Raw genomic sequence first — 15522 nt, 5'->3', positions numbered from 1 at the left:
TGTTATTGAAACATGTTGTTTTGAAGAGATATTGGCAAGTATTATAAGGAGTGGCTACTGTATATTTTCTGCTCCACATCTCCCTATTAAAATTATCATGATTACATTATTATTGTATCATTCCCCATTAACAGTTCTTTGTCTTTATTTGCCTATCAAATAAATCTCCGATATTTCTTTCCCTTAATTGCTGCCTTCTGTCTACTTGTATTGCCTTTTGTTTGTATCTCAATTTTACCAGTACTATCATCTAACAACTTACCCATTTCATTCTTTAGTGAAATAAAATATCTACTATTGAGATGTATGTGAAAACATGCCGGTCAATTAATTTAAAGCCATCCTACAAGAATGAATTTCATGATTAGTATCCCTTATTAAAATTCAAATAGTTATGACAGATAATTTCCTTCAAGACCCAACAGAAATCAACAAAAGGGATGAGACAACATAAAAAGATATTGGCATTGCTTCCTGTTCTTCATAATTGTAAGATATTTAAAATCAATCACTAGTGAGCTTTCTTTAAAAAAATACTTTTTATTGGTATTGATTTCAATAGGAAAATACTATAACTTCATTTAATATTTTATTTCCACTTATATGTTCATTCAAACCATGCATGTTGTTGACATAATTGGGAGTGATGTTTTGAGCTCATGAGTCTGAATCAGTTGTGTAAAGATATTGACAGTGTTTTGGTGCGATTAAGGTTAAAATAGTAGCAACCGTGCACGACCACTTCTGAAATCCGTTGCCATGTTGTGGAGGACAATAATACGGGTGTTCCATGTGTGCATTGGAAGTACTTAATGTAAGCAAATATCAGTCTACATCTAAAATTAATTTGATACCTGGGCTTCCATTTTGGACTTTGTTCCTGTAAATGTCCAGTCTTTGCTGAACAGGTTTTCAGCTGCATGAGAACCTCCCTTACTAGCACTAGTTAAAGGCATTGCTGTCCAACTCCCAGTTGAGGTGCTTTTGACTATCTACTTTATGTGATAGGGCAGTGATAGTGAAATTATAGCTTTGGGGGATGGTTTAGCTCAGCTGTACTTCCTGTTTGAATAGGGCCCATTTTTCTCTGGAAGTGAATTTTCTCTATGCTGGTGATGATAAGTTTTCATCTTGCAAAAGCCAGTGATATTTGGTTCAGTGTGTGAATTTAGTGTTCAAGAGAAGGAGGTGCTCTTTTGCTTTCTAACTTTCTCAGCCTTCAGGAAGTGGTCTTACCTTGTTGGAGGAGAAGAGGCTAGTTACTTGGTGGGTATTTCAGCTGCTGTGAAGCAGCAGTTGGGGGAAAGAAAAGCAATCATGACATCACAGGAAACGAGTAAGTTGATTGACCGGCAAGTGCTCAGTGTAAGGGGTACTGTGTGAGAAACCAGCATCTGGAATAAGGGGAAGTTAAGGTCAATATGGTAAGGTGATGTAAGTAATCCAAATTCGAAGAGAACTATAGTCAATGAGTGGGGGGAAAAAAATCCTAAGTGTCGAACAGGTGAGTAAACAAGAAGTTTTCTCACCCGTTTTTCCAGCAAGGTAAATTAGGTGAGTTTACGGCACACTACAATGCAGAGGCCATAATCTGATTCCTGCCAGCAGGGAGTGGGTGGAGCCTATTCATGCCAGGAAGCCAACTGCAGACGGCTAAACATGCGGACAGGGGTGTTGACAGATCTCCCATAAACTATGTACAAGTATACAGTATATGGGAGATCTGTCAACACCCGTGTCCCCGTGGACATTGGCCCTCCCCCCACCTCATTTCTGTGGCCATAGGTTTAACTCCAGGATGATACGTTATCTTTGTGGTGCCAGGATCAGGATGTCACAGGACAGTCTTCTGAGAGAGGGTAAACAGCCAGAGGTCATGATACATATTGGTACCAGTGACATCGGTAGGAAGGGGACTGAGATGCAGCAACCAAAATTTAGGGAGCTAGGTTGAAAATTAGCAAGCAGGACCTTAAATGTAGTAATCTCCAAATTACTCCCAGTGCCATGTGCAGAAATGGGAGGATAAGGTGAAGGCATGGCTGGAAAAAATAGTGCAAGAGTTGGACTTTAGATTCCTGGGAGCTGAGACTGGCTCTGAGGGAGATAGCACCTATGCAAGCTGGACAGTTGCACCTTAACAGAGCTAGGATTGAGTTCCTTGAGGGCCTTTTCGCTAGTGCTGCTGGGAGGGCTTTAAACTGAGCCAACGGGTGTGGGAACCAAGGAGAAATATTAAAGAGGAAAAGCATTAGTATAAGAACAGTAGGTTAATAAATTAAGTCGGAGTAAAGGAGGAAGTAATGATAAAGTTTAAAGTTTATTTATTAGTGTCACAAGTAGGCTTTGGAAGTTACTGTGAAAATCCCCTCGTAGCCACACTCTGGCGCCTATTTGGGTACACTGAGGGAGAATTTAGCATGGTCAATGGACCTAGTCAGCACGTCTTTCGACTGTGGGAGGAAACCGGGGCACCCGGAGGAAACCCATGTGGACACGGGGAGAATGTGCAGACTCCGCACAGACTGTGACCCAAGCCAGGAATCGAACCAAGGTCCCAGGTGCTGTGAGGCAGCTGTGCTAACCACAGTGCCACCATGCCGCCTGATGTCTAAATTAGAGTTACTGTGTGTGTGTATGGCTGCATGGAGTACAGTAAAAAAAGATTGGGGAGTTACAGGCAGATTGTGTTGTGGAAATATGGTGTGGCGATAACAAAGACCTGGCTCAAGGAAGGACAGGACTTATCCTGGGTACAAGGTGTTCAGAAAAGAAAGGAAAGGAGGAGGGGTGACAGTATTGGTCAAGGAGAGTATTGCGGTGCTGGAGAAAGAGAATGTCCCAGAGGGTTCAAGGACAGAATAAAGAACAAAAAGGGAATATTCATAATGCTTGGTGTAGTCTATAAAACGTCAACTAGTGAAAAGGATGTAGAATAACAAATCTGCCGGGAAATTAGAGAGAGGTGCAAAAACATGATAGAGCAGTTATAATAGGGGACTTAAATTACCCGAATCTAGACTGGGACAGTGATAGTGTAAAGGGCAGAGAGGGGCAAAACTTTTTAGACTGCGTTCAGGAGAATTTTCTACAGCAGTCTCTGTCCAGTCTATCAAGAAAGTTGGACCTGATTCTTTGAAATGAGGTGGGGCAAGTAGATCAAGTGTCAGTGAGGGAACATTTAGCAGACAGTGAGCTTTGTATCATAAGGTTTAGGGCAATGATAGAAAAGATAATGGGTAATCCCCGAGTCAGAATAATTAACTGAGCAGAAGCTGGCTTTCTGGGGCAAGAGGAGAGCTGGGCCAGTTAGTTAGAAATGAAAGGTTGGCAAGAAAAACTGTAGCTGAACAATGGGCTACCTTCAAAACAGGCATTTGATAAGGTGCCACATAAAAGGTTATTGTGTAAAATAAAAACTCATGGTTTTGGGGGTAACATTGGCATGGCTTGAAGATTGGCTAGCTAACAGGAAACAGAGTTGGCATAAATGGATCCTTTTCTGGTTGGCAGGATGTGATGAGTTATGTGCCACAAGGATCAGTGCTGGAGCCTCAACTATTTACAATTTATATAAATGACTTTGATGAAAGGACTGAAGGTATGGGCCAGGATTCTCCCAGCCCGCTGCGCTGTTCGAGTAGCGCAGCAGGCCGAGAGACATCAGCGGGGGGCCTCTGGCGAGACTTGTGACTGGCGTCCGGCTGATCGCGAGTCTCCCAGGTCTCTTTATCTGACGTAATCACCAGTGCGCAGCTGATTATCATGTGGAAATGTCATGGAAATTGACATTTTCACATTTGAAAATTGGCAATTGAGGGAGTCCAGTGAAGGTTCACCAGACTGATTCCTGGAATGGCAGGGCTGACATATGAAGAGAGACTGGATCGACTGGGATCGTACTCACTGGAATTTAGAAGAATGAGAGGGGATCTCATAGAAACATATAAAATCCTGATGGGCCTGGACAGGCTAGATGTGAGAAGAATGTTCCCGATGTTGGGGAAGCCCAGAACTATGGGTCACAGTCTAAGAATAAGGGGTAAGCCATTCAGGACTGAGATGAGGAAGAACTTCTTCACTCAGAGAGTTGTGAACCTGTGGAATTCTCTACCACAGAAAGCTGTTGGGGTCTGTTGATTAGATATGTTCAAGAGGGATCTGGAGGCCTGAGTGGCCACTGTGGCCAAAGGGACCAAGGAGTATGGAGAGAAAGCAGGAGTGGGATACTGAAAGTGTATGATCAACCATGATCATATTGAATGGTGGTGCAAGCTCGAAGGGCCAAATGGCCTACTCCTGCACCTATTTTCTATGTTTCTACTTCCATATGATTAGCGGGCGCGATGAACTTCAATCGATAGCAAGAAGCGATATAGGATCAGTAGGCATAGAATTTCTGTGGGTAGAGTTGAGGAATCACAAAGGTAAAAAGACCCTGATGGGAGTTATGTACAGGCCCTTTAGCAGTAGCCAGGATGTGGGGCAGAAAATAAATCAGGAGATAGAAAAGGCATATAAAAAGGCAATATTACAATAATCATGGGGGACTTCAATATGCAGGTGGACTGGAAAATCAGGTAGGTAGTGGATCCCACAAAAATAATTTGTGGAATGTCTAAGAGATGGCTTTTTTGGAGCAGCTTGTGACAGAGCTTACTTGGGAACAGGCAATTCTGGATTTGGTGATGTGTAATGAGGCAGAGCTGATTAGGGAACTTAAGATGAAGGAACCCTTAGGGAGCAGTGACCACAATATGATAGAATTTACTCTGCAATTTGAGAGGGAGAAGCTGTAATCAGATGTGATGGTGTTACAATTAAATAAAGGTAACTACAAAGACATGAGGGAGGAGCTGGCCAGAGTTGATTGGAAAGGGAGCCTAGCAGGGAAGACAGTGAGACAGCAATGGCAGAAGTTTTTGGGGGTTATTTGGAAGGCACAACAGAAATTCATCCCAAGGAGGAGGAAAGATGCTAAGGGGAGGATGAGATATCCACGGCTGATGAGGGAAGTCAAGGACAGCATAAAAGCAAAAAGAAAAGCAGACAAAGTGGCGAGGATTAGTGGGAAGCCAGAGGATTGGGAAGCCTTTAAAAGCGAACGGAGGACAACTAAAAAGGCAATAAGGGGGGAGAAGATGAAATATAAGTGTGAGCTAGCTAGTAATATAAAAGATGATAGGAAGAGTTTTTTTCAATATATAAAAAGTTAAGAGAGAGGCAAAAATAGACATTGGACCACTGGAAAATGAGACTGGAGAAGTAATAATAGGAAACAAAAGAATTGGCAGAGGAACTGAATAGTTTGCATCAGTTTTCACAGTGGAAGACACCAATGGGATGCCAGAGCTCCAGGAGAATCAGGGGCACAGGTGAATGTAATGGCCATTACTAAGGAGAAGGTTCTGGGGAAACTGCAAGGTCTGAAGGTGGATAAATCACCTGGACCGGATGAACTACATCCTGGGGTTCCAAAAGAGATAGCTGAGGAAATTGTGGACGCATAGGTGGTGATCTTTCAGCAATCACTGGAGGGTCCCAGAGGACTGGAAAGTAGCTAATGTAACACCACTGTTTAAGAAGGGAGGGAGGCAGCAGAAGGGAAATTATAGGCCGGTTAGCCTGACTTTGGTCATTGGCAAGATTTTAGAGATGATGTGGAGATGATGTGCATCTCCACATCATGATTACCATCGACACCGCAAACTGCCGGCTGCAAGTGGAGAGGATCTTCAAGAAGATCGCGCATATCGACACAGACATCAAGTTTCTACAAGATTTTAGAGTCCATTATTAAAGATGAGATCGCAGAGTACTTGGAAGTGCATGATAAAATAGGACTGAGTCAGCACGGCTTCATCAAGGGGAGGTCATGTCTGACAAATCTGTTAGAGTTCTTTGAAATCATAGAAATCATTATAGAAACCCTACAGTACAGAAAGAGGCCATTCGGCCCATCGAGTCTGCACCGACCACAATCCCACCCAGGCCCTACCCCCATATCCCTACATATTTTACCCACTAATCCCTCTAATCTACGGATCCCAGGACACTAAGGGGCAATTTTTAGCATGGCCAATCAACCTAACCCGCCCATCTTTGGACTGTGGGAGGAAACCGGAGCACCCGGAGGAAACCCACGCAGACACGAGGAGAATGTGCAAACTCCACACAGACAGTGACCCAAGCCGGGAATCGAACCCAGGTCCCTGGAGCTGTGAAGCAGCAGTGCTAACCACTGTGCTACCGTGGAGGATGTGGGGCAGAAAATAAATCAGGAGATAGAAAAGGCATATAAAAAAGGCAATATTACAATAATCATGGGGGACTTCAATATGCAGGTGGACTGGAAAATCCGTTGAGGAGGTAACAAGGAAGTTAGATAAAGAAGAACCAGTGGACGTGATTTATTTAGATTTCCAAAAGGCCTTTGACAAGGTGCCGCACAGGAGACTGTTAAATAAGTTAAGTGCCCATGGTGTTAAGGGTAAGATCCTGGCATGGATAGAGGATTGGCTGACTGGCAGAAGGCAGAGAGTGGGGATAAAAGGGTTTTTTTCTGGATGGCAGCCAGTGACTAGTGGTGTGCGTCAAGGGTCGGTGCTGGGACCACAACATTTCACAATATACATTAATGGTTTGGAGGAAGGAACTGAAGGCACTGTTCCCAGTCCCGTCATCTAGATCGTTAATATATAAAGAGAACAGCTGTGGCCCCAACACTGAACCCTGCGGGACACCACTTGTCACCGGTTGCCATTCTGAGAAAGAACCTTTATTGCTCATCTCTAGTGCGGTTGATGTCGTTTACATGGATTTCAGCAAAGCCTTTGACAAAGTCCCACATGGGAGACTTACTAAGAAGGCATACAGGGTGATCTGATAATTTCCCCATTTAGAAAATAGTCTATGCCTCCAATCCTCCTTCCAAAGTACATAACCTCACATTCTGGCCAAGTTTGCCGATGATACAAAGATAGGTGGAGGGGCAGGTAGTATTGAGGAGGTGGGGAGGCTGCAGAAAGATTTAGACAGTTTAGGAGAGTGGTCCAAGAAGTGGCTGATGAAATTCAACGTGGGCAAGTGCGAGGTCGTACACTTTGGAAAAAAGAATAGAGGCATGGACTATTTTCTAAACGGTGACAAAATTCATAATGCTAAAGTGCAAAGGGACTTGGGAGTCCTAGTCCAGGATTCTCTAAAGGTAAACTTGCAGGTTGAGTCCGTAATTAAGAAAGCAAATGTAATGTTGTCATTTATCTCAAGAGGCTTGGAATACAAAAGCAGGGATGTACTTCTGAGGCTTTATAAAGCACTGGTTAGGCCCCATTTGGAGTACTGTGAGCAATTTTGGGCCCCACACCTCAGGAAGGACATACTGGCACTGGAGCGGGTCCAGCGGAGATTCACACGGATGATCCCAGGAATGGTAGGCCTGACATACGATGAACGTCTGAGGATCGTGGGATTATATTCATTGGAGTTTAGGAGGTTGAGGGGAGATCTGATAGAAACTTACAAGATAATGAACGGCTTAGATAGGATGGACGTAGGGAAGTTGTTTCCATTAACAGGGGAGACTAGGACGCGGGGGCACAGCCTTAGAATAAAAGGGAGTCACTTTAGAACAGAGATGAGGAGAAATTTCTTCAGCCAGAGAGTGGTGGGTCTGTGGAATTCATTGCCACAGAGGGCTGTGGAGGCCGAGACGTTGAGCGTCTTCAAGACAGAAATTGATAAATTCTTGATTTCTCGAGGAATTAAGGGCTATGGGGAGAGAGCGGGTAAATGGAGTTGAAATCAACCATGATTGAATGGTGGAGTGGACTCGATGGGCCGAATGGCCTTACTTCCGCTCCTATGTCTTATGGTCTTATGGTCTTATGGCCTGGGAGAGTGGTGGAGGCGGGATGCCTCACATCCTTTAAAAAGTACCTGGATGAGTATTTGGCACGCCATAACATTCAAGATTATGGGCCAACTGCTGGCAAGTGGGATTAGATGGGCAGGTCAGGACCTTTCATGCGTCAGGCAGACTCGATGGGCCGAAGAGCCTCTCCTGCACTGTAGTATTCTGTGGTTCTGTGAACATTTGATGTGATTCCGCGATTGGACAACATTTGCTAAATACTCCTCAGTGCACTAAGAATTAAGCAACAAACCAATTTAAGATTATCAGTTGGGCTCGCAGTGTGGCATGTTTCTGTGTACTGGACGCTACATATGTGAATACACTAGACTCTGTTCTTTGCAGACAGAAAGAACATGTTCAGTAATTGAGGTTGTTTCAGCTGAACAAAATAAATGACAGCCATTCACTAATTCATTTCTCAGGGCAATGCCTTGAGCAATCAGAGTTGCCTGATTTAAGTTTAAAACGATGCTTGACGGTTAACTGTTAGTCACAATCAAATGGTGTATTCTCCATGGCACCCAATCAGCAATCTGTTCTAATACAGTATAAATTTGTTGCTTCCCCGGGTTTGTATTTTTGTGAAATGCCCTGATGGGTGCAAGATGAAAAGCTTTGACAAATAGTATTTTTTTTTAGCAGTACTCAAGTTTTGTAATACCAAACGACTATTCTTTATTACCCTTTTCATGTCTATATCCTACTCATCCATTCCAAATAATGCCAAATTACCAAAACGTGTTCACTGATGCTTATTTTGAATACCACCAATACAAATTTCTTTCAGGTTTTGTGAGGGATAGAAAAGCCAAATGCAAGAAGCAAGGATGGAAAACCTAGAATAGTTGCCCTTCACATGAAAGTTGCATTTGGCTAATGTGGCACTCAAAAACCCAAACAAAACTATGATTAATGGGAGCCCAGGGAAAATTCTGTAATAGCTGGAATCACACACAGTAAGGTGGTTGTGGTAGATTGAAGCCAGTAATTAGAGCCCCAGGACATTGCCGCTGGAGCTTTTTCAGGGATGTTTGCTTGACCCAAAAATGTTTAGCTGCTCTTCCTTCCATTTTAAGGGAAATAGCGGAGTTGTTCACTGGTGACTTGACAGTGTGCAGCTCCATTTACAATTCCTCCACTAAAGTGAACCATATCAGGCTTTGGCTCACAAGTGACAAGTAACATCATAATACTGTACATGAATGCCAGGTAATAACAATCTCCAATGATCCTGTCCATTAGCCCCGCCCTCAGTGGTAACTATTAAGTCTCGTTACCTACATACTTGGGGGTCACCATTGACCAGAGGTTTAACTGGACTAGCCACATGAGCATTGTAGCCATTTAAAAAAAAGGCAAAGGTTGGGTATTTTGCAAATAGTTGATAACTTTCTGACTCCCACAGAGATTTTACCATCTACCAAATTCGGTTCAGGGATCTAGCCACTTGACTGGACAGGTACTGGCTGCAGTGGTTATGCTGCTGGACTAGTAACTTACTGAGCAGAACTTCAAAGTGACAACATGGTAATTTAAAAATTCTGATGTCGCAAAACTGGTAGCAGTAAAAGTGACAACAAAGCTAATTGGGTTATCATTAAAACCTGACAGATTCACTAATATCTCATTATGGAAGCCATGATGTGGAGATGTCGGCGTTGGACTGGCATGGGCACAGTAAGAAGTTTCACAACACCAGGTTAAAGTCCATCAGGTTTATTTGGAATCACGAGCTTTCGGAGCGCTGCTCTTTCATCAGGTGAGTGATTCTAGCTCTCCAAAAGCTCGTGATTCCAAGTAAACCTGTTGGACTTTAACCTGGTGTTGTGAGACTTCTCATTATGGGAGGAAAACTGCCATCTCACTAATGCCCATGTGTGGGCTCCGGACCAACACCAACATTCTTGCCTTTTTTAAAGTGGACTACGTTTTAGCTAGTCACTTCATGTAAGATACAGAACCTTTCAGAAATTGCATTTTGTTTCTAATTGTGTCCATAACCATCAAATGCTAATAACATGAAAACTTACTAATTTCATATGCAACATTGTACAAGCAAGAATTGATTTGTCTTTCTTGGTTGGACGTATGGTGTGATTTGCATACAGTTTCAAAACATTATCTGCTTTTGATTTACAGCTATACAAAACTACTAAACTTGCTGCTTTTCCTATCCTCATAGATAACTTAGTGTCAAAGATCAATCATCTATTTATTCAAATGAACATAACAATGGAAAATGAAAGAAAGAAGTGAATTAAATGTTTTGGTTTTGTCTTTGCATAAACAGCCAGTTAACAGTTTTAAAGTTGTTTTCATTTTGTAGTTTCTTTATCAAGTTAAATTATGCTTTTGTAGAATCATAGAGTGCAGAAGAGGTTCTTCAGCCCATCGAGTCTGCACTGACGTGTGAAACACCTGACCTTCCACCTAATCCCATTTATCAGTATTTGGCCTATAGCCTTGAATGTAATGACGTGCAAAATGCTCATCCAGGTTCTTTTTAAAGGATCTGAGGCAACTCGCCTCTAACACCATCCCAGGCAGTGCATTCCAGACTGTCACCACCCTCTGGGTGAAAATGTTTTTCCTCACATCCCCCTAAACCTCCTGCCCCTCAGAAAGAACAAAGAAAATTACAGCACAAGAACCCTTCGGCCCTCCAAGCCTGTAGCGACCATGCTGCCCGACTTAACTAAAACCCCCGGGGACCATATCCCTCATTCCCATCCTATTCATGTATTTGTCCAGACGCCCCTTAAAAGTCAAGAACTTGTGTCCTACTGTGACTGACCCTTTTACTAAGGGGAACAACTTTTCCTTATCCACTCTGTCCATGCCCTTCGTAATCTTGTACACTTCAATCAGGTCGCCCCTCAGTCTTCTCTGCTTCAACAAAAACAACCCAAGCCTATCCAACTTCTCTTCATAACTTAAATGTTCCATCCCAGACAGAATCCTGGTGAATCTTCTCTGCAACCTCTCCAGTACAATCACATCCAGTACTCTAGCAGTGACCCCACCAAAGTTCTGTACAACTTCAACATGATTTTCCTGCTTTTGTAATCTATGCCACAGTTAATAAAGGCAAGTGTCCCATATGCCTTTTTCACCACCCTGCTAACATACCCTTCTATCTTCAGAGATTTAAGGACAAACACACCAAGGTCCCTTTGTTTCACAGAACGTTCTAGTGTCATGCTGTTCATTGAATGCTTCCTTGTCAAATTATTCCTTCCAAAGTTCACCTCACACTTTTCAGGGTTAAATTCCACCTGCAAATTATCTGCCATTTGACCATCCTGTCTATATCTTCTTGTAGTCCAAGGCACTCAATCTCACTGTTAACCACCTGGCCAATCTTTGTGTCATCCGCAAAGTTACTAATCCTACCCCCCACATTGTCATCCGTGTCGTTTATACAAATGATGAATAATAGGGGACCCAGCACAGATCCCTGTGGTAGGTCACTGGACACTGGCTCCCAGTCACTAAAGTAGCCTTCTGTCATTACTCTCTGTCTCCTACAATTGAGCCAATTTTAAATCCACTTTTATCAAATTACCCTGTATCCCCTGTATTGCCTTCTTTATAAGTCTCCTATGTGGACCTTGTCAAAGGCTTTGCTGAAATTCATATAAACTACATCAACTGCACTACCCTCATCTAGATACATGGTCACCTCTTCAAAAAATTCAATCGCATTTGTTCAGCATGATCTCCCTCTGACGAAGCCATGCTGACTATCCCTAATCAACTCTTGCCTCTCCAAGTATAAACAAGAATCAATTCACCTATACATGTTCCTAGTAAAAATTGATTTAGCGTAGACGAAATCAAAATATGGTTTATTACTCATAGAGTCATAGAGATTTGCAGCATGGAAACAGGCCCTTCGGCCCAACTTGTCCATGCTGCCCTATCTTTTTTTTTAAAACCCCTAAGCTAATCCCAATTGCCCGCATTTGGCCCATATCCCTCTATACCCATCGTACCCATGTAACTATCTAAATGCTCTTTAAAAGATAAACTTGTACCCGCCTCTACTACTGCCCCTGGCAGCTTGTTCCAGACACTCATCACCCTCTGTGTGAAAGAATTGCCCCTCTGGACACTTCTGTATCTCTCCCCTCTCACCTTAAACCTATGCCCTCTAGTTTTAGACTCCCCTACCTTTGGGAAAATATATTGACTATCTACCTTGTCTATGCCCTTCATTATTTTATAGACCTCTATAAGGTCACCCCTCAGCCTCCTACGCTCCAGAGAAAAAAGTCCCAGTCTATTCAGCCTCTCCTTATAACTCAATCCATCAAGTCCCGGGAGCATCCTAGTAAATCTTTTCTGCACTCTTTCTTGTTTCCTTTCTATAATAGGGTGACCAGAACTGCACACAGTATTCCAAGTGTGGCCTTACCAATTTCTTGTACAACTTCAACAAGACGTTCCAACTCCTGTATTCAATGTTCTGACCGATGAAACCAAGCATGCCGAATGCCTTCTGCACCACTCTGTCCACCTGTGACCTCCACTTTCAAGGAGCTATGAACATGTACCCCTAGATCTCTTTGTTCTGTAACTCTCCCCAACGCCCTACCATTAACTGAGTAAGTCCTGCCCTGGTTCAATCTGCCAAAATGCATCACCTCGCATTTGTCTAAATTAAACTCCATCTGCCATTCGTCAGCCCACTGGCCCAATTGATCAAGATCCCGTTGCAATTGGAGATAACTTTCTTCACTGTCCACTATGCCACCAGTCTTGGTGTCATCTGCAAACTCCTAAATTCTCATCCAAATCATTAATATAAATGAGAAATAACAGTGGGCCCAGCACTGATCCCTGAGGCACACCGCTGGTCACAGGCCTCCAGTTTGAAAAACAACTCTCTACAACCACCCTCTGGCTTCTGTCAAGAAGCCAATTTTGTATCCATATAGATACCTCACCCTGGATCCCGTGAGATTTAACTTTATGCAACAACCTACCATGCGGTACCTTGTCAAACTATCATTATAGAACATAGAACATAGAACATTACAGCGCAGAACAGGCCCTTCGGCCCACGATGTTGCACCGACCAGTTAAAAAAAAACTGTGACCCTCCAACCTAAACCAATTTCTTTTCGTCCATGAACCTATCTACGGATCTCTTAAACGCCCCCAAACTAGGCGCATTTACTACTGATGCTGGCAGGGCATTCCAATCCCTCACCACCCTCTGGGTAAAGAACCTACCCCTGACATCGGTTCTATAACTACCCCCCCTCAATTTAAAGCCATGCCCCCTCGTGCTGGATTTCTCCATCAGAGGAAAAAGGCTATCACTATCCACCCTATCTAAACCTCTAATCATCTTATATGTTTCAATAAGATCCCCTCTTAGCCGCCGCCTTTCCAGCGAAAACAATCCCAAATCCCTCAGCCTCTCCTCATAGGATCTCCCCTCCATACCAGGCAACATCCTGGTAAACCTCCTCTGCACCCTCTCCAAAGCCTCCACATCCTTCCTGTAATGTGGGGACCAGAACTGCACACAGTACTCCAAGTGCGGCCGCACCAGAGTTGTGTACAGTTGCAACATAACGCTACGACTCCTAAATTCAATCCCCCTACCAATAAACGCCAAGACACCATATGCCTTCTTAACAACCTTATCTACTTGATTCCCAACTTTCAGGGATCTATGCACACATACACCTAGATCCCTCTGCTCCTCCACACTATTCAAAGTCCTCCCGTTAGCCCTATACTCAACACATCTGTTATTCCTACCAAAGTGAATTACCTCACACTTCTCCGCATTAAACTCCATCCGCCACCTCTCGGCCCAACTTTGCAACCTGTCTAAGTCTTCCTGCAAACTACGACACCCTTCCTCACTGTCTACCACACCACCGACTTTGGTGTCATCAGCAAATTTGCTAATCCACCCAACTATACCCTCATCCAGATCATTAATAAATATTACAAACAGCAGTGGCCCCAAAACAGATCCCTGAGGTACACCACTTGTAACCGCACTCCATGATGAATATTTACTATCAACCACCACCCTCTGTTTCCTATCCGCTAGCCAATTCCTGATCCAATTTCCTAGATCACCCCCAATCCCATACATCTGCATTTTCTGCAGAAGCCTACCATGGTGAACCTTATCAAACGCCTTACTAAAATCCATATATACCACGTCCACTGCCTTGCCCCCATCCACCTCCTTGGTCACTTTCTCAAAAAACTCAATAAGGTTAGTAAGGCACGACCTACCTGCCACAAAACCATGCTGACTATCACCTATCAATTCATTACTCTCCAAATAACTATAAATCCTATCCCTTATAATTTTTTCCAACATCTTGCCGACAACAGAAGTGAGACTCACCGGTCTATAATTCCCGGGGAAGTCTCTGTTCCCCTTCTTAAACAATGGGACAACATTCGCTAACCTCCAATCTTCTGGTACTATACCAGAGGCCAACGACGACCTGAAGATCAGAGCCAGAGGCTCTGCAATCACTTCTCTTGCCTCCCAGAGAATCCTTGGATAAATCCCATCCGGACCAGGGGATTTATCTATTTTCAGACCCTCCAGAATATCCTGCACATCCTCCTTATCAACTGTAATACTGTCTATTCTACTCCCTTGCAACCCAGTGTCCTCCTCAGCTATATTCATGTCCCCTTGCGTGAACACCGAAGAGAAATATTGGTTCAATGCTTCACCAATCTCCTCCGGTTCCACACATAACTTCCCTCTGCCATCTATAACTGGCCCTAAACTTGCCCTAACCAACCTTCTGTTCTTGACATACCTATAGAACGCCTTAGGATTCTCTTTAACCCTATCCGCCAAAGTCTTCTCATGTCCCCTTTTAGCCCTTCTAAGCTCGCTCTTCAACTCCCTCTTAGCCAATCTAAAGCTTTCTAGTGCACTACCCGAGTGCTCACGTCTCATCCGAACATAAGCCTCCTTTTTCTTTTTAACCAACAAAGAAACTTTTTTGGTGCACCACGGTTCCCTAGCCCTACCAATTCCTCCTTGCCTGACAGGGACATACCTATCACAGACTCGCAGTAGCTGCTCCTTGAAAAAACTCCACATGTCGGACGTTCCCAGTCCCTGTAATCTCCTAGTCCAACCTATGTTTCCTAATTCTCTCCTAATAGCCTCATAATTACCCTTCCCCCAGCTAAAACCACTGGCCCGAGGTTCATGCCTATCCCTTTCCATCACTAAGGTGAACGTAACCGAATTGTGGTCACTATCACCAAAATGCACACCAACTTCCAAGTCTAGCACCTGGTCTGGCTCATTTCCCAGCACCAGATCCACTATAGCCTCACCTCTAGTTGGCCTGTCTACATACTGAGTCAAAAAACCTTCCTGCACGCTTTGAACAAAAACTGACCCCTCTAACGAGCTAGAGCTATAACAATTCCAGTCAATATTAGTCAAGTTAAAATCCCCCATAACAATTGCCCTATTACTTTCACTCCTAAGCAGGATTGACTCCGCAATCCTTTCCTCAACCTCTCTAGAACTTTTAGGAGGTCTATAAAAGACTCCCAACAGGGTGACCTCTCCTCTCCTATTTCTAATCTCCGCC

The 15522-nt window shown here is 43.6% G+C and overlaps 1 protein-coding gene across 29 annotated transcripts in view; it reads left to right on the top strand.

Annotated features, from left to right (window-relative positions):
- The window catches only part of obscnb (obscurin, cytoskeletal calmodulin and titin-interacting RhoGEF b), a 614792-nt gene that overhangs the window by 198536 nt on the left and 400734 nt on the right, over positions 1–15522 (top strand). The gene's annotated exons all lie outside the window — the stretch shown is intronic.

The sequence above is a fragment of the Mustelus asterias genome, chromosome 2 (assembly GCF_964213995.1).
Source record: "Mustelus asterias chromosome 2, sMusAst1.hap1.1, whole genome shotgun sequence".
Classification (NCBI taxonomy): domain Eukaryota; kingdom Metazoa; phylum Chordata; class Chondrichthyes; order Carcharhiniformes; family Triakidae; genus Mustelus; species Mustelus asterias.
The sequence above is the reverse complement of the archived record's forward strand: the minus strand, read 5'-3'. Positions and strand labels throughout refer to the sequence as shown.